A 20,694-nucleotide genomic window follows, 5' to 3' on the forward strand; every position below is an offset into this window, starting at 1 on the left:
AACCCGGGGTGGACCGCTAGCCTGTTCATCGGATGGGGACATCTCTACGCTGCTGACCCGTCTCCGCTCGGGATGGTTCCTGCTGGCCCCACCATGGACTGGACTTTCGCTGATGTGTTGGACTTTCACAACATTATGTCAGACCCATTCGACATCCATTGCTTTCGGTCTCCCCTAGAGGGGGGGGGGGGTTACCCACATATGCGGTCCTCTCCAAGGTTTCTCATAGTCATTCACATTGACGTCCCACTGGGGTGAGTTTTCCTTGCCCGTATGTGGGCTCTGTACCGAGGATGTCGTTGTGGCTTGTACAGCCCTTTGAGACACTTGTGATTTAGGGCTATATAAATAAACATTGATTGATTGATTGATTGATATTAACAGTAAATGAACAAGTAGATTAATAATTCATTTTCTACCACTTGTCCTTAATAATTTTGCCAAAATAACACAATGGCAAATTACACTATATGTTACTGCATATGTCAGCAGACTAAATTAGGAGCCTTTGTTTGTTAACTTACTAATAAAAGACAAGTTGTCTAGTATGTTCACTATTTTATTTAAGGACAAACTTGCAATAAGAAACATATGTTTAATGTACCGTAACATTTTTTGATCAAATAAAGCCAATAACGCAATTTCTTGTGGTCCCCTTTATTTAGAAAAGTACCGAAAAGTATCAAAATCATTTTGGTACCGGTACCAAAATATTGGTATCGGGACAACACTATTTCTTCTTCAGTCTGGTGCAGACTAGCCGTGATACGCTCAAATTGCTCCACCATGTTGAGGGACAAGCGGTAGAAAATGGATGGATGGATGTTGACGACGCACTGTCATGTTTTTGATGATTTCTTTTTTTAATTCAGCAAAGATCATGCCCTATCACTTTCTTTCCTCCCATTGAAAACAAAGTTATGTTGATCTCGAGCTATAAGTAAGAAAATCTGTTTTGGGCGGATATTAGGGGGCTTACTGTGACATTGGCTATGCCAACTAATGGCGGGGATGCTTCAAACTAAAACCTTTACAATTAGCCACAATTAGCAGAGAGAAAGAGCTCTTATCTCAAAACACTCTTAAATCGGGGCACTCTTAAGTTGAGGTACCACGGTAATGAAATCAGCATTAGGTGAACTGTCATTGTCGTGGATAAAAGTAAGTAAGATTAGTTTTCACTTTATGCAATTGTATTAAAGGCCTACTGAAACCCACTACTACCGACCACGCAGTCTGATAGTTTATATATCAATGATGAAATCTTAACATTGCAACACATGCCAATACGGCCGGGTTAACTTATGAAGTGCAATTTTAAATTTCCTGGGGAACTTCCGGTTGAAAACGTCTATGTATGATGACGTTTGCGCGTGACGTCAATGGTTGAAACGGAAGTATTCGGACACATTGTATCCCAATACAAACAGCTCTGTTTTCATCTCAAAATTCCACAGTATTCTGGACATCTGTGTTGGTGAATCTTTTGCAATTTGTTTAATGAACAATGAAGACTGCAAAGAAGAAAGCTGTAGATGGGATCGGTGTATTAGTGGCTGGCTGCAGCAACACAACCAGGAGGACTTTGAGTTGGATAGCAGGCGCGCTATCCGACGCTAGCCGCAGACAGCATCGATGATCGGGTGAAGTCCTTTGTCGCGCCGTCGATCGCTGGAACGCAGGTGAGCACGGGTGTTGATGAGCAGATGAGGGCTGGCGTAGGTGGAGCGCTAATGTTTTTAGCATAGCTCTGACGAGGTCCCGTAGCTAAGTTAGCTTCAATGCCGTCGTTAGCAACAGCATTGCTAGGCTTCGACAGGCGGCACAGCATTAACCGTGTGGTTACAGGTCCAGTGTTTGGTTCGGTGTCTCCTGATAGTAGTATTGTTGATCTGCTGTCTATCCTTCTAGTCAGGGGCTTATTTCTTTTGTTTCTATCTGCATTTAAGCACGATGCTATCACGTTAGCTCCATAGCTAAAGTGCTTCACCAATGTATTGTCGTGGAGATAAAAGTCACTGTGAATGTCCATTTCGCGTTCTCGACTCTCATTTTCAAGAGGATATAGTATCCGAGGTGGTTTAAAATACAAATCCGTGATCCACAATAGAAAAAGGAGAAAGTGTGGAATCCAATGAGCCCTTTTACCTAAGTTACGGTCAGAGCGAAAAAAGATACGTCCTGCACTGCACTCTTGTCCTTCACTCTCATGTTCCTCATCCACAAATCTTTCATCCTCGCTCAAATTAATGGGGTAATCGTCGCTTTCTCTGTCCGAATCGCTCCCGCTGCTGGTAAAAACAATGGGGAAATGTGAGGAGCCCTTCAACCTGCGACGTCATGCTACTTCCGGTACAGGCAAGGCTTTTTTTTATCAGCGACCAAAAGTTGCGAACTTTATCGTCGATGTTCTCTACTAAATCCTTTCAGCAAAAATATGGCAATGTCGGGAAATGATCAAGTATGACACATAGAATGGATCTGCTATCCCCGTTTAAATAAAAAAAATTCATTTCAGTAGGCCTTTAATTAATTGTACATATTTTTCAAAGAAAAGCTGTTAGTGATTCTGACAGGCCTGTGTGAACGTGCACAATTGTTGTTGTGACCGTGTTGGAGGTCAAGTGTGTGGATGAGAAGCAGACTGCAGGAAGAATAAGACGAAAAAACACCTTTGGAGTAAAAGTAGCAGCGAAAGTTTTGAAGGTTACTGCTTGATTTGCTCTCATGCATGTGCAAATAACGTGCGCATCTCCTGAGCGCCGGCCTCCCTCCCATCCGCTCTGCAGCACCCCTGCCCTCTAACTGCCTATTTACGCCTCAAATTGGAACGACCCGCTGCTATTTCCAAAACAAATCAAGTGCCTTTGAAATGGATTAGAGCGATATGTATGAATTTCTGCTTAATTTATTTTATCATTCCACATTACAAAAGCTGCATGGCGCTCAAATGCCATTACAAGGTTTCAGTTCCTTTCATTATGTAAGAGAAATTAGGCCTCTATAGGCTTTCAGTGGGGCGCGGTGGTTCGGCGGATGAAATGTAATTTGCGGGGGGAATTTGTTGTATCTGTCGCAAATATTCCCAATTAGCCGCGTAATTATTGGAAGGTTTCTGCAATTACGACTTAAACCGGGGAAATCTGAAGCCGTGGCTGCCCTTAATTGGCCTGGATTTGATATTTTGCATATTTGCATAATGAGGAAATTGGGAGGAAATTGTGTTCAGCCATTTGTGAAGAATTCTATGAATTTTATGAATCCGAAAGCCATCCCCCTCCGCGGTGGCTGCCTTCGTCCGGGCTCCCGGAGGAAGCCGGGCAGCCCAATGTCACTGCAGGAAATGTTGCAGTGTGTGAAACCTACACAGATATTCTTAACATAGCACAAGGTCACCCAGGAGCCATATTGGTGGAAACCTGTGATGACACGCGATGCATTAAACATCAGCAGAAGGGGGTCACACTTCTCCTTTTCATTTCGGCGAACAAACAACACTGAATGGTGTTTTATTAAGAAGCCTTTGATTTTGTCATTAAATTTATATTAGATAATTCATCCAGATTGGCCTGCGAGACTTAATTATGCATTATCACAGCGTGCTGATTGATATTGAGAAAGATAAGTGTTCTATGTAATTGGTAATAAAGAAGGCAATTTTAGAAATTTGTCCAATCAGTAATGATTATGAGGCTGTGAGTGGTTAATGGCGTTAACTCAGGGTGCCCCCTTCACTCAGTCCACATCCACGGTGTCATATATAGGAAATAAAGGACCTACAAGAGGAGGAAACACCTTTGCTCACACACATCATTTATAATCAGAAATGTTTAATTCATCGTAATGTACACCTACACACTTTTAAAAAGATAACTCGTTGTTCATTTAACAACGTGTTTATTATTGTGTTTGTATATATATTGCGCAGCATATGGCAGTGATACAACTGAAATGTTTTGGGGGCTACATTTCCAGAAAGCTAAGAACCAGGGTGCCGGACTTCTCCCTTCACTTTGAGATTTTTTTTGTATATTCCGGAGAACCAGCATCCTTTACAGTAGATGTTTGGTTTTGGTCTTTTAATTTTGTCAGTAACATGAGTGCTTTGCTGTTTTTAAGGACCTCCTGTAAAAAAAGCTAGTCCAAATTAGTTTCTAGGACAACACTCTCATGTTTTGAAGAATCTGCTGCAAAAATGTGAGTCTCTCAAAAGTTTTTTGAACTGAACTCGCAGGCCACCTATTGAAAAACCCGAATGATGAAAAAGAGAGGACCTAAAATAGAACCTTGAGGAACACCACCAGTATAACTAAAGAAGTTAACCAAATGGCTACTGACTGCATCTGCACTAAACAAGCTACAGCAACACCTTAGTTACATAAATACTATTAATAAAACACATTGTCACTCTAAAAAAAGAGCGAGGATATAAAGGGGTGCCTTGAGGAATGCCTCAGTTATGTAAATAACAAGTTTACACCTCAGGGTTCTATATTTATTATTGTGTTCGTATATATATTGCGCAGCATATGGCAGTGATACAACTGAAATGTTTTGGGGGCTACATTTCCAGAAAGCTAAGAACCGGGGTGCCGGACTTCTTCCTTCACTTTGAGATTTTTTTTTGTATATTCCGGAGAACCAGCGTCCTCTCCAGTAGACGTTTATTTTTGGTCTTTTAATTTTGTCAGTAACATGAGTGCTTTGCTGTTTTTAAGGACCTTCTGCAAAAAAGCTAGTCCAAATTAGTTTCTAGGACAACACTCTCATGTTTTGAAGAATCTGCTGCAAAAATGTGAGTCTCTCAAAAGTTTTTTGAACTGAACTTGCAGGCCACCATGATGAAAAGGAGAGGACCTAAAATAGAACTTTGAGGAACACCACCAGTAAAACTAAAGAAGTTAACCCAATGGCTACTGACTGCATCTGAACTAAACAAGCTACATCAACACCTTATTTACATAAATACTATTAATAAACAAATTGTCACTCTAAAAAAAGAGCGAAGATATAAAAGGGTGCCTTGAGGAACGCCCCAGTTATGTAAATCAGAAGTTTAGACCTCAGGGTTCTATGTTTATTATTGTGTTTGTATATATATTGCGCAGCATATGGCAGTGATACAACCGAAATGTTTTGGGGGCTACATTTCCAGAAAGCTAAGAACCGGGGTGCCGGACTTCTCCCTTCACTTTGAGATTTTTTTTGTATATTCCGGAGAACCAGCGTCCTCTACAGTAGACGTTTGGTTTTGGTCTTTTAATTTTGTCAGTAACATGAGTTTTTTGCTGTTTTTAAGAACCTTCTGCAAAAAAGCTAGTCCAAATTAGTTTCTAGGACAACACTCTCACGTTTTGAAGAATCTGCTGGAAAAATGTGAGTCTCCCAAAAGTTTTTTGAACTGAACTCGCAGGCCACCTATTGAAAAACCCGAATAATGAAAAAGAGAGGACCTAAAATAGAACCTTGAGGAACACCACCAGTATAACTAAAGAAGTTAACCAAATGGCTACTGACTGCATCTGAACTAAACAAGCTACAGCAACACCCTAGTTACATGAATCCTAATAATAAAACAAATTGTCACTCTAAAAAAAGAGAGAGGATATAAAGGGGTGCCTTGAGGAATGCCTCAGTTATGTAAATCAGAAGTTTAGACCTCAGGGTTCTATGTTTATTATTGCGTTCGTATATATATTGCGCAGCATATGGCAGTGATACAACTGAAATGTTTTGGGGGCTACATTTCCAGAAAGCTAAGAACCGGGGTGCCGGACTTCTTCCTTCACTTTGAGATTTTTTTGGTATATTCCGGAGAACCAGCGTCCTCTACAGTAGACGTTTGGTTTTGGTCTTTTAATTTTGTCAGTAACATGAGTGCTTTGCTGTTTTTAAGGACCTTCTGCAAAAAAGCTAGTCTAAATTAGTTTCTAGGACAACACTCTCATGTTTTGAAGAATCTGCTGCAAAAATGTGAGTCTCTCCAAAGTTTTTTGAACTGAACTTGCAGGCCACCATGATGAAAAGGAGAGGACCTAAAATAGAACTTTGAGGAACACCACCAGTAAAACTAAAGAAGTTAACCCAATGGCTACTGACTGCATCTGAACTAAACAAGCTACAGCAACACCTTATTTACATAAATACTAATAATAAAACAAATTGTCACTCTAAAAAAAGAGCGAAGATATAAAAGGGTGCCTTGAAGAACGCCCCAGTTATGTAAATCAGAAGTTTAGACCTCAGGGTTCTATGTTTATTATTGCGTTCGTATATATATTGCGCAGCATATGGCAGTGATACAACTGAAATGTTTTGGGGGCTACATTTCCAGAAAGCTAAGAACCGGGGTGCCGGACTTCTTCCTTCACTTTGAGATTTTTTTGGTATATTCCGGAGAACCAGCGTCCTCTACAGTAGACGTTTGGTTTTGGTCTTTTAATTTTGTCAGTAACATGAGTGCTTTGCTGTTTTTAAGGACCTTCTGCAAAAAAGCTAGTCTAAATTAGTTTCTAGGACAACACTCTCATGTTTTGAAGAATCTGCTGCAAAAATGTGAGTCTCTCCAAAGTTTTTTGAACTGAACTTGCAGGCCACCATGATGAAAAGGAGAGGACCTAAAATAGAACTTTGAGGAACACCACCAGTAAAACTAAAGAAGTTAACCCAATGGCTACTGACTGCATCTGAACTAAACAAGCTACAGCAACACCTTATTTACATAAATACTAATAATAAAACAAATTGTCACTCTAAAAAAAGAGCGAAGATATAAAAGGGTGCCTTGAAGAACGCCCCAGTTATGTAAATCAGAAGTTTAGACCTCAGGGTTCTATGTTTATTATTGCGTTCGTATATATATTGCGCAGCATATGGCAGTGATACAACTGAAATGTTTTGGGGGCTACATTTCCAGAAAGCTAAGAACCGGGGTGCCGGACTTCTTCCTTCACTTTGAGATTTTTTTGGTATATTCCGGAGAACCAGCGTCCTCTACAGTAGACGTTTGGTTTTGGTCTTTTAATTTTGTCAGTAACATGAGGGCTTTGCTGTTTTTAAGGACCTTCTGCAAAAAAGCTAGTCTAAATTAGTTTCTAGGACAACACTCTCACGTTTTGAAGAATCTGCTGGAAAAATGTGAGTCTCCCAAAAGTTTTTTGAACTGAACTCGCAGGCCACCTATTGAAAAACCCGAATAATGAAAAAGAGAGGACCTAAAATAGAACCTTGAGGAACACCACCAGTATAACTAAAGAAGTTAACCAAATGGCTACTGACTGCATCTGAACTAAACAAGCTACAGCAACACCCTAGTTACATAAATACTAATAATAAAACAAATTGTCACTCTGAAAAAAGAGAGAGGATATAAAGGGGTGCCTTGAGGAATGCCTCAGTTATGTAAATCACAAGTTTAGACCTCAGGGTTCTATGTTTATTATTGCGTTCGTATATATATTGCGCAGCATATGGCAGTGATACAACTGAAATGTTTTGGGGGCTACATTTCCAGAAAGCTAAGAACCGGGGTGCCGGACTTCTTCCTTCACTTTGAGATTTTTTTGGTATATTCCGGAGAACCAGCGTCCTCTACAGTAGACGTTTGGTTTTGGTCTTTTAATTTTGTCAGTAACATGAGTGCTTTGCTGTTTTTAAGGACCTTCTGCAAAAAAGCTAGTCCAAATTAGTTTCTAGGACAACACTCTCACGTTTTGAAGAATCTGCTGCAAAAATGGGAGTCTCCCAAAAGTTTTTTGAACTGAACTTGCAGGCCACCATGATGAAAAAGAGAGGACCTAAAATAGAACTTTGAGGAACACCACCAGTAAAACTAAAGAAGTTAACCCAATGGCTACTGACTGCATCTGAACTAAACAAGCTACATCAACACCTTATTTACATAAATACTATTAATAAAACACATTGTCACTCTAAAAAAAGAGCGAAGATATAAAAGGGTGCCTTGAAGAACGCCTCAGTTATGTAAATCAGAAGTTTAGACCTCAGGGTTCTATGTTTATTATTGTGTTTGTATATATATTGCGCAGCATATGGCAGTGATACAACCGAAATGTTTTGGGGGCTACATTTCCAGAAAGATAAGAACCGGGGTGCCGGACTTCTCCCTTCACTTTGAGATTTTTTTTGTATATTCCGGAGAACCAGCGTCCTCTACAGTAGACGTTTGGTTTTGGTCTTTTAATTTTGTCAGTAACATTAGTTTTTTTGCTGTTTTTAAGGACCTTCTGCAAAAAAGCTAATCCAATTAGTTTCTAGGACAACACTCTCACGTTTTGAAGAATCTGCTGGAAAAATGTGAGTCTCCCAAAAGTTTTTTGAACTAAACTCGCAGGCCACCTATTGAAAAACCCGAATAATGAAAAAGAGAGGACCTAAAATAGAACCTTGAGGAACACCACCAGTATAACTAAAGAAGTTAACCAAATGGCTACTGACTGCATCTGAACTAAACAAGCTACAGCAACACCCTAGTTACATAAATACTAATAATAAAACAAATTGTCACTCTGAAAAAAGAGAGAGGATATAAAGGGGTGCCTTGAGGAATGCCTCAGTTATGTAAATCACAAGTTTAGACCTCAGGGTTCTATGTTTATTATTGCGTTCGTATATATATTGCGCAGCATATGGCAGTGATACAACTGAAATGTTTTGGGGGCTACATTTCCAGAAAGCTAAGAACCGGGGTGCCGGACTTCTCCCTTCACTTTGAGATTTTTTTTGTATATTCCGGAGAACCAGCGTCCTCTACAGTAGACGTTTGGTTTTGGTCTTTTAATTTTGTCAGTAACATGAGTTTTTTGCTGTTTTTAAGGACCTTCTGCAAAAAAGCTAGTCCAAATTAGTTTCTAGGACAACACTCTCACGTTTTGAAGAATCTGCTGGAAAAATGTGAGTCTCCCAAAAGTTTTTTGAACTGAACTCGCAGGCCACCTATTGAAAAACCTGAATAATGAAAAAGAGAGGACCTAAAATAGAACCTTGAGGAACACCACCAGTATAACTAAAGAAGTTAACCAAATGGCTACTGACTGCATCTGAACTAAACAAGCTACAGCAACACCCTAGTTACATGAATCCTAATAATAAAACAAATTGTCACTCTAAAAAAAGAGAGAGGATATAAAGGGGTGCCTTGAGGAATGCCTCAGTATGTAAATCAGAAGTTTAGACCTCAGGGTTCTATGTTTATTATTGCGTTCGTATATATATTGCGCAGCATATGGCAGTGATACAACTGAAATGTTTTGGGGGCTACATTTCCAGAAAGCTAAGAACCGGGGTGCCGGACTTCTTCCTTCACTTTGAGATTTTTTTGGTATATTCCGGAGAACCAGCGTCCTCTACAGTAGACGTTTGGTTTTGGTCTTTTAATTTTGTCAGTAACATGAGTGCTTTGCTGTTTTTAAGGACCTTCTGCAAAAAAGCTAGTCCAAATTAGTTTCTAGGACAACACTCTCATGTTTTGAAGAATCTGCTGCAAAAATGTGAGTCTCTCAAAAGTTTTTTGAACTGAACTTGCAGGCCACCATGATGAAAAGGAGAGGACCTAAAATAGAACTTTGAGGAACACCACCAGTAAAACTAAAGAAGTTAACCCAAAGGCTACTGACTGCATCTGAACTAAACAAGCTACATCAACACCTTATTTACATAAATACTATTAATAAAACAAATTGTCACTCTAAAAAAAGAGCGAAGATATAAAAGGGTGCCTTGAAGAACGCCTCAGTTATGTAAATCAGAAGTTTAGACCTCAGGGTTTTATGTTTATTATTGTGTTTGTATATATATTGCGCAGCATATGGCAGTGATACAACCGAAATGTTTTGGGGGCTACATTTCCAGAAAGATAAGAACCGGGGTGCCGGACTTCTCCCTTCACTTTGAGATTTTTTTTGTATATTCCGGAGAACCAGCGTCCTCTACAGTAGACGTTTGGTTTTGGTCTTTTAATTTTGTCAGTAACATGAGTTTTTTTGCTGTTTTTAAGGACCTTCTGCAAAAAAGCTAATCCAATTAGTTTCTAGGACAACACTCTCACGTTTTGAAGAATCTGCTGGAAAAATGTGAGTCTCCCAAAAGTTTTTTGAACTGAACTCGCAGGCCACCTATTGAAAAACCCGAATAATGAAAAAGAGAGGACCTAAAATAGAACCTTGAGGAACACCACCAGTATAACTAAAGAAGTTAACCAAATGGCTACTGACTGCATCTGAACTAAACAAGCTACAGCAACACCCTAGTTACATAAATACTAATAATAAAACAAATTGTCACTCTGAAAAAAGAGCGAGGATATAAAGGGGTGCCTTGAGGAATGCCTCAGTTATGTAAATCACAAGTTTAGACCTCAGGGTTCTATGTTTATTATTGCGTTCGTATATATATTGCGCAGCATATGGCAGTGATACAACTGAAATGTTTTGGGGGCTACATTTCCAGAAAGCTAAGAACCGGGGTGCCGGACTTCTTCCTTCACTTTGAGATTTTTTTGGTATATTCCGGAGAACCAGCGTCCTCTACAGTAGACGTTTGGTTTTGGTCTTTTAATTTTGTCAGTAACATGAGTGCTTTGCTGTTTTTAAGGACCTTCTGCAAAAAAGCTAGTCCAAATTAGTTTCTAGGACAACACTCTCACGTTTTGAAGAATCTGCTGCAAAAATGGGAGTCTCCCAAAAGTTTTTTGAACTGAACTTGCAGGCCACCATGATGAAAAAGAGAGGACCTAAAATAGAACTTTGAGGAACACCACCAGTATAACTAAAGAAGATAACCAAATGGCTACTGACTGCATCTGAACTAAACAAGCTACATCAACACCTTAGTTACATAAATACTATTAATAAAACAGATTGTCACAATAAAAAAAGAGCGAGGATATAAAAGGCTGCCTTGAGGAACGCCTCAGTTATGTAAATCACAAGGTTAGACCTCAGGGTTCTATGTTTTCTGGCAAGGTTAAAATGACAATGCAAGGATCTGCCAATGTGTTTACAGTGGTCCAGGTTCCTCTCTACAACAGGAGCACTGTATAGTGTTTCAAGAAACTTGCTGCAAAAATGTTTGTCTCACAGGTTTTTTTGAACCCAGGGGCCGGTATGATGTCAGTTACTGGGCAGGATTTGGCCCTCGGGCCATCAGTTGAATTGACCTGGCATGTGGTAATGGTTGAGTTTGTTTCGAACAAGCTTAACGTAATTCAACACATTTCCACATTTGCATAAGTCAACATATTTAAAAAGGAGCAGGAAGAAGCCAATTTTACGTAATCCTACAACTCTTTAATGTCTCAGCAGTGACTGACAGTCTGGTTTTTTTCTGTGTTTAACATGAACCAGATTGACAATCTCTTCTAGGGGGAAAACAGAGTAGAGCAAGTGTAATAGTAAACTTAGCTAAAGTTATTTTAGGACAGGGGAGTCCAAAGTAGGGCTAGGAGGCCTAATTTAGCCCTTTGAGGCGTTAGGTTGGGCCAGTCAAAATGTAATACGTAATCATACTGACCTCTTTCAAGCTCACTCGGGGTGTGCTAATCCGATATTGATATTGGTCCAATATCACCCCCCCGCCCCCAAAAAAAAGAATAGGATTTTATGGGCTTGCATGTAAAATGTATGATATAAGCTTTGATGCAAGCAATCCTGCACCGTGTTTACTTGTGCAAAGTTGCACAGCCACTTAACATCTAAACGTCCTCCAATAAGCACACAAGTTTGGTCTTTTTGGAGCTAGCAGCTACAACAACTAATCACACATTAGAACAAGAAGCTAGAAATACGTAATTATAAGTGTCCTTAATTGAACAATATTGCAGTCTAAAACATGACATTTGTCTATATAAACATATATTATTGCATATTACATACACATGCAAAGTCTCCGAGGCAGAAACGTATCCAGTAACAAATGTGTCCGCATCATGAGCTTAACTTAATGATATATTGTGGCTAGTAGGTGTCGCCCTAAACCAATTACCACTGCACTTAAACTTTAAGAGAGTATAAGTCCATCCCATTCCAGCCAGTTGCCTGATTGACTAAATTCACTCTATCAAACCTTTTCTATCATTGTTCCACACTACAAAATAATTCAAGTATGTGTGATTTCTATTGATAACATCTTAGAATGCATAACCATTGAAATATGTTATTAAAAAGCAAAAATATATTCATCAGTTGCATATATATATAGATCACCTAAGTCAAGTATTGAAACATTTGAAGATTGGGTCAAGGCAAATTTTACAGACAGCGGTCAAAAAATATTTGCTTATGTTTTGACTTTAATATTGACTTATTGAACCCTAATAAGCAAAAGTCAATTGATGACTTCATTGATACAATGTACAACATCAGTTTATATCAGTGGTGACAAACTCATTTTAGATCGGGGGCCACGTGGAGAAAGATCTACTCCCATGTGGGCCGGACTGGTAAAATCACAGCACGATAACTTAAAAATAAAGCCAACTTCAGATTGTTTTCTTTGTTTGAAAATAAAACAAGCACATACTTAAAATGTACAAATCATAATGTTGTTGGGTTTTTTTTTTAACTTACATGTTGCAGTTAATAGTATTCTATCTTTATTTGTTGTTATTTTTACTTCCTGAATAAATTATGTGATAATGTTCATCAGTCAACTCATTGGTGCTCATTTTCAATCTATCAAGATAAAAAAATAATATCAAAATCAAAATACAGAATATTATTTATCTAGTTTGTTCATTTTCCTCAACTGGTGCACTAACATCATGTGGTTTATTTGTTTTATATATGTAGTATAATCTACAAAGATACAAATAATTGCTATTGCGACACATTTAGAACAGCAGTTTCTTTCATTCTAAAATTTGAGTTCATTTTTATACTTAGTAAACTCATCCCACGGGCCGGATAAAACCGTACGTTTGACACCCCTTGTTTATATCCCAAAATCATAAAGCCAAGCAGAATCACAGGACACTGTGCCACACTTATTGATAATATGTTTGATAATACTACAAGTGGTCGACTTATAACCGACATTAGCAAGCATCTGCCGGTTTTCACAATATATGATGGAAACTACAAGAAGAGGAACAAGCAAAAAAATACATTTCTAAGACTATGCACAGAAAAAAGTATGATTGCTTTCAAAAATTAACTTTGGCCCTTGGAAGCAAAAAGTTTGAGTAACCCTGTGTGGAGAGGCGGGGCCGGCAGTCCGACAGCCAGGCAGGGCACACCGGAGCCCCCTCCAAGATGGCGGCGAGGAGGCGTGGACGGCGAGCGAGCAGCGAGGTTGGGCGCGCCGGGTTCGACGCCGCAAACAATATCAGGTGGCACAATTGAGTAATCCCCTCTCAGTGTGTAAAAGGGCGGCAGCCGAGAACGACGGGGCGGAAGGAGTTGGAGAGCGAACAGCAACACATGCAGCGCGGAAGAGCGCGAAAGGCAAATGCAGACGATGCGGAAGGCTGAAAAGCGAACCGAGGAACGAGCAGTGAAAGCGGCAGAGCTGAAAAGCAACCCGCAAGAGACTTTTTCTTATTGAAAAATAAAGAAGTCTACACCTGCTCGCAGTGTCTGTGCTTGGTGGTCCTTGGAACCCACATGACGGCTTGAGACCGTCACACCCTGTTCCATAGTTGTTTCTAATATGTTGGTAATGTATTACGCTAGATACTTTGGCAAAATATAGAATCAGAAAATATTGTTTTACACAACTATTTTCATAAAGGCAGTATTGTCAAAACAGATTATGCAGTTGTACCTAATGTAATGGGTTATGGATGTCTACCATTTACGCCTTGGTTAAGGCCGCTGGTCAGTTGTGTGTAATGTGGGCGTGTGCTCAAGTGAGAGCAGCAGCCCACAGAGAGTCGTATATATTGGCCAGCAGTAAAAAAAAAAAAAAAAAGGAGAACGAGCAGGAAGAGGCTGATGAATGTGTGAGCGAAAGACGTGTTAATGACTTTGGTACATTACACTCACCTTCAGAAGAGGGCCAATGAAGATTAGTACAGTCTTGTCGCGGCACACTGAGCGCACTCATGTGTGAGTGCCCTGGTTATCTACAGGCGCTTTTCAGGAATTGTGTCATGGGAGTGATGTCACTTTGTTGTGTTTGTATGTTTTTTTTTTTTAACATATCAAATCAATAGTTTTAACCGTTTTCTATGGGGTTTTTTTATTAGGTGAAAAAAAAATTAACACACTAAATATATGAATTCATGTTAATTTAATCATAATCAGGTGAATTACGGTTATTGTAATTCATATTTTGGGTAGATTCAATCAAATTAGTTTAAAGCTATACTTCAATATACTGTAAACTAGGGATGTCCGATAATGGCTTTTTTGCCGATATCCGATATTCCGATATTATCCAACTCTTGATTACCGATACCGATATCAACCGATACCGATATATACAGTCGTGTAATAAACACATTGTTATGCCTAATTTGGACAACCAGGTATGGTGAAGATAAGGTCTTTTTAAAAAAAAATAAAAAAAAAAAATAAGATAAATTAATTTAAAAAATGTTCTTGAATAAAAAAGAAAGTAAAACAATATAAAAACAGTTACATAGAAACTAGTAATTAATGAAAATGAGTAAAATTAACTGTTAAAGGTTAGTACTATTAGTGGACCAGCAGCACGCACAATCATTTTTGCTTTCGGACTGTATCCCTTGCAGACTGTATTGATCTATATTGATATATAATGTAGGAACCAGAATATTAATAACAGAAAAAAACAACCCTTTTGGGGGAGGGAGGTTTTTTGGGTTGGTGCACTAATTGTAAGTGTATCTTGTGTTTTTTATGTTGATTTAATAATTTTAAAAAAACCAAAAAAAACAAAAACGATACCAATAATTAAAAAAAACGATACCGATAATTTTCGATATTACATTTTTTAAAGCATTTATCGGCCGATATTATCGGACATCTCAACTGTAAACTAAATATTGTAAGGTATACAGTCGTCCGACACGTTTAATTTGAGTATTTGTAATTTGTAACCCCTGAAAAAGAGATGGATAATCTCAATGGGAATTTTCTGGCTAGACAAAGGTTAAGAAAAAAAAATAGTTCCATGATGGAGCTCATAACCCAACATACTCAAATCAATGTTCCCCGTTTAGAAATACATTTAAATTCAATGATTCCGTTCTGGGCCCTCCCCCAAAATGCCACAATTTTAACATGTAACATGCTTTTTTAATAAGAAAAAACAACCTTGAGATAACGAATAAAGGCAAAACTGTAACGGCATGGTCGCATGGTGATGCGCGGCTCGTTCTCCCAAGATGCAGCAGGAAACTCCGGAGGCAATGTGCAGATGAGACAATGATTTATTTGCATAAATCATGCAGGAAATGCAGAAAAACAAAACAAGCGTGCCGATAGCACGGGAGGCAAAGCTAAGGAAAAAATGCTAGCGCGAAAGCTTAGCATACAAACAGGCATAGGAATCGAAAATAGACGTTGTTAAATGTTGCGTAGTGCATACAAGGAAGCCAGACCGAGCGTGGCGAGAAACTGGATTAAGTAGCTCTCTGATTAGTGCCCGGCAGCAGGTGAGCGTCCCGGACACTAATCAGAGGCAGGTGAAACTAGTCAGCACCCATCGTAACCAAAACATACAAACTCAAGGGTGCTGGAAACAGAACTGATGGAGTCAAAACTAAACAAAAAATGATACGGGCAACGGATCATAACAAAAACAATTGAAAGTACTACTACGACTAGTTTTATGAAATAATATAATATTACTATAATAATAGCATGCAGCTTGAAGGAGATATCTAAGATATCTCTGTGGAGAGGCGTGGCCGGCAGACCGACAGTGAGGCAGGGCACGCCGGGGCTGACTCCAAGATGGCGGCGAGGAGGCGGGGCGCGCCGGGATCGACGGCGTGATAAATGTCAGGTGCGGGGATCGCCCACCTGGGCACAATTATATAATCTCCTCTCAATGAATAAAAGGGCGGCAGCCGAGAATGACGAGGCAGAAGGAGTTGGAGAGCCAGCAACTCATGCAGCGCGGAAGAGCCAGAGAGCGAGAGGCAGACGAAGACGACGCGGCAGGCTGAAAAGCGTACCGACGAGCGAGCAGGAAAAAGGAGCTGAAAAGTGACCCGACGAGACTGAGTTTTATTGAAAAATAAACAAAGTCAAACCTGCTCGACGTAATGTCAATCCTTGGTGGTCCATGGAACCCGCACGACAGCAACAGACTGTCACAATCTCCTCCAAGCTGCTTCTCCGTCAAACACACCATAAGCAGCTTCTCCATATTTTTATGGATTTTTATGGCGTTATCGACTCCTTCTGCTTCAGTATGGTGCAAGTTGTAAAGTGCTGTGCCATGGATATTATCCACTGCTTCTTTCTCAGCACTCTGTTTCAATCTCACTTTCTTCACTCCCATGTTTGGAAAAACAAAGTATGTCTTGCTAGCTCTTGCAAGCTATTAGCTAATACTAGCGGGTAAGACATCGGACGTTTTATCCGATCTTAGTGGAGGCACTGTGAAATTCACTGCACCAACTAGCAGTGGGGAGGTCATAACCTGCATTGTTGCTTACAATAAGCTTAGAGACAGCTCATATCACAAACAAGCCAAGACTATTTTATGTATATTGTCTGTATTTCTATGTATATTCTTCTAACAATAATACAAAAAATGTATGCTAATATTATTAACGGTATATTATTGAATAGAGATGTCCGATAATGGCTATTCCGATATTGTCCAACTCTTAATTACTTGTTTAGTTCAGATGCAGTCAGTAACTCTTAATTACCGATTCCGATATCAACCGATACCGTCGTGGAATTAACACATTATTATGCCTAATTTTGTTGTGATGCCCCGCTGGATGCATTAAACAATGTAACAAGGTTTTCCAAAATAAATCAACTCAAGTTATGGAAAAAAATGCCAACATGGCACTGCCATATTTATTATTGAAGTCACAAAGTGCATTTTTTTTTTTTAACATGCCACAAAACAGCAACTTGGAATTTGGGACAAGCTCTCCCTGAGAGAGACTATCAGGAGGTTGAGGTGGGCGGGGTTTGGGGGGGCGGGGTTGAGGTGGTGGTGGGGGGGTAGGGAGTAGCGGGGGTGTATATTGTAGCGTCCCGGTAGAGTTAGTGCTGCAAGGTGTTCTGGGTATTTGTTGTGTTGTGTTTATGTTGTGTTACGGTGCGGATGTTCCCCCGAAATGTGTTTGTCATTCTTGTTTGGTGTGGGTTCACAGTGTGGCGCATATTTGTAACAGTGTTAAAGTTGTTTATATGGCTACCCTCAGTGTGACCTGTATGGCTGTTGACCAAGTATGAATTGCATTCACTTGTGTGTGTGAAAAGCCGTAGATATTATGTGATTGGGCCGGCACGCAAAGGCAGTGCCTTTAAGGTTTATGGCGCTCTGTACTTCTCCCTACGTCTGTGTACCACTCCGTAGAGCGGCGTTTTAAAAAGTCATACATTTTACTTTTTGAAACCGATACCGATAATTTCCGATATTACATTTTGAAGCATTTATCGGCCGATAATATCGGCAGTCTGATATTATCGGACATCTCTATTATTGAACCTTGTGTATATATGTAGCGCAAGTCCACCCCTGCACCCTGCCAACCCCGATCCACAAATACCGATTGGTTAAGAGTTAAGTTTAGCAGTGCTAACCAACGAGCTAAAACAAGCTGCTGACTAATTGTCGTGCAAAACTCTTAAGGTCAGGTGACCCAAGTATTATTCAAAGCAATAAATAAACTGCGTACACCAAATATCCAAAACATTTTCAGAGATAGAGATGGAAATAATCACTTTTGGGGTAAATTTAATTTAAATCATCTTTGTGTGACCACGACTCTTAAAAGTCACTCAGTGGAAACAAAACAATAACATAATTCAATGTAAAAGAAATACACAAACATATGTTTTCATAGCTAAAACAGAGAGGGTTAAATGTATTTAAACAAACTACATATGATGAACTGATGAGTGGTTTTATTCTTGTGAGTATGATAATAAATATTGCATATATCCTGTTAATATACTCAATATTGTCAAACATTAGATGACTATGTATTGTATTGATGATTAAGAACTAGATTGTCTGAGTGATAGGGCAGGATAATATACTGTACTTTAGGGTTTTTTGCTTCTGCCTGCTCCTTTTCGGACACACACCATATTTCCTTGTTTCTTTTTAATTTACTTTTAATTCTACTATCGTTTTTTTGTTTGTTTGTTTGTTTTTGCAGATAATAATATTGTATTGGAGATCATGTTTTGTTTCAATTGTGTGGGGGGGTTTGTATTAATTGTGCAGTGGCGTCCAATGTGCAGCTCGGGGGCCATTTTGGGCCCACTGCAAGTTTTATTTTATTTTTTTTGGCTCTGGAATTAATTATTAATTATAATACTAACACCTATTTTCTTTGTCACCTATAACACAAAAGGTAAGATAAAAAAAATTGTGTTAATTGTTTTTAATTAGCTTAGGATGTACATTGAATTGGTTTCTGTATCTTCAGTGTACAAAATGTTTCAAAATTGGCCCTGTGGTTTGTTGTTTTTGAAATAAATTAGTGGACTGAATGGGAAGTGAAGTTTTTGTCCGCACACCCGTTACACACACAACACACACACACACACACACACACACACACACACACACACACACACACACACACACACACACACACACACACACACACACACGCACACGCACACGCACACGCACATGCACGCACACACACACATAAATATTATATTTATTTTTTATCCTGCATATGAATGCTGTGGTAACCCTGATGGGAGAAGCCATGTGTTGTATTGTTTTTATGTATGACAGCAGTTAACTCATTTTTAATCTTGTGTGACCAGTGGAAAGGTGAGTCCATTTTCAGTTTGTCAGCAAAGTTCTTGCCGTACTGTGTAAATATTAAAACTGTCATTGCTTTTTCTATTGATTCTTCAGACAGACAGAAAAAAAAATGCTCTCATACAGCCTTTTTGAACAACTAACGGCAAACAAACACTTCCATTGATCTAATGGAGGAAAAAAGAAAACATGTACTAAATCAGGGTTTTTAACCTTTTTTTTTTTTTTTTACCTCAAGGCATAACTTATCCACTACATTTGGGCCTGGGGCCCACTCAAATATTAACACTCAAATAGTAACCTTACTCTTTATTTGTATCCAATAATTATATCTACAGTTAACAGGGTAAACCTTGTCAAATTAAATGAAATGTGTTGATCACAAAGCTTATTATTAAGACTTTGGTCAGGCTGGTTACAAAAATAAATTCTTATCAAATATACTGCAAAAGAAGGGACTCATAAATACTGATGACAAATAGTCTTACACTTTATATGTTTTGTACTTATATACAGTTACGCAGTGCTAAAATAAATACATTCTTACAAAATTAATAATTAATAATAATAATATATTCTTATTACGATAAGTAGCCTGCTGGAGATATAAAAATTATGTATGCCACCACACGCATGTATTGTTATGTTTATCTATTGTTATTATTATGTTTGATTAATTTTTCATGTATTTATTTTTTAACAAAATACAATTATACATTTTTGTTTGTTTCTTTTTAGTTTAGATACCTATATTTTTTTCAAGTCAAAGTATATTTGTTCCTAATAAAAAAAACAATAAAAAATTAGGTCAATATATATATATATATATATATATATATATATATATATATATATATATATATATATATATATATATATATATATATATATATATATATATATATATATATATGAATATGTCAATAAACAAAAGTTATTCAATGAAAGTGCAGATGAAAACACAGCTTCGCCACTTTAGTCATAGTTTTTGCGCTTAATAAACTTCTTTATGACTTTAGCTTTTTAACAAAATACAATTACAATTATGTTTTGTTTGTTTTCAGTTTGGACACCTATATTTGTTTCCAAGTCAATGTATAATTGTTCCTAATAAAAAACCCAATAAAAAATAGGTATATATATATATATATATATATATATATATATATATATATATATATATATATATATATATATATATATATATATATATATATATATATATGTGTGAATAAATGAAAGTTATTAAATAAAATTGCAAATGAAAATACAGTTTTGCCACTTTAGTCATAGTTTTTGCACTTAATAAACTTCTTTATGACTTTAGCTTTTTAACAAAATACAATTGTACTTCTTTTTTGTTAATTTCGATACCTATATTTTTTTCAAAGTCAATGTATAATTGTCCCTACTAAAAAACCCAATAAAAAATAGGTCAATATATGTATATATATGTATATTTTTTTATTTTATTTTATTTATATATATTTTTTTGTGCTTAATAAACTTCTTTATGACTTTGGCTTTTTAACAAAATACAATTATATTTCTTTTTTGTTAATTTCGATCATATATTTTTTTCAAAGTCAATGTATAATTGTCCCTACTAAAAAACCCAATAAAAAATAGGTCAATATATGTATATATAGAAATATTTTTTTAAATTTTATTTGTACATATTTTTTTGCGCTTAATAAACTTCTTTATGACTTTAGCTTTTTAACAAAATACAATTATACTCCTTTTTTGTTTGTTTTTACTTTGGACGCACCT

The 20,694-nt window shown here is 37.9% G+C and overlaps 1 protein-coding gene across 2 annotated transcripts in view; it reads right to left on the reverse strand.

The window, feature by feature from the left end:
- The window catches only part of LOC133632807 (homeobox protein orthopedia-like), a 221,786-nt gene that overhangs the window by 44,404 nt on the left and 156,688 nt on the right, over nucleotides 1–20,694 (reverse strand). The window lies entirely within an intron of this gene.

The sequence above is a fragment of the Entelurus aequoreus genome, linkage group LG17 (genome assembly GCF_033978785.1).
Source record: "Entelurus aequoreus isolate RoL-2023_Sb linkage group LG17, RoL_Eaeq_v1.1, whole genome shotgun sequence".
Taxonomy (NCBI): domain Eukaryota; kingdom Metazoa; phylum Chordata; class Actinopteri; order Syngnathiformes; family Syngnathidae; genus Entelurus; species Entelurus aequoreus.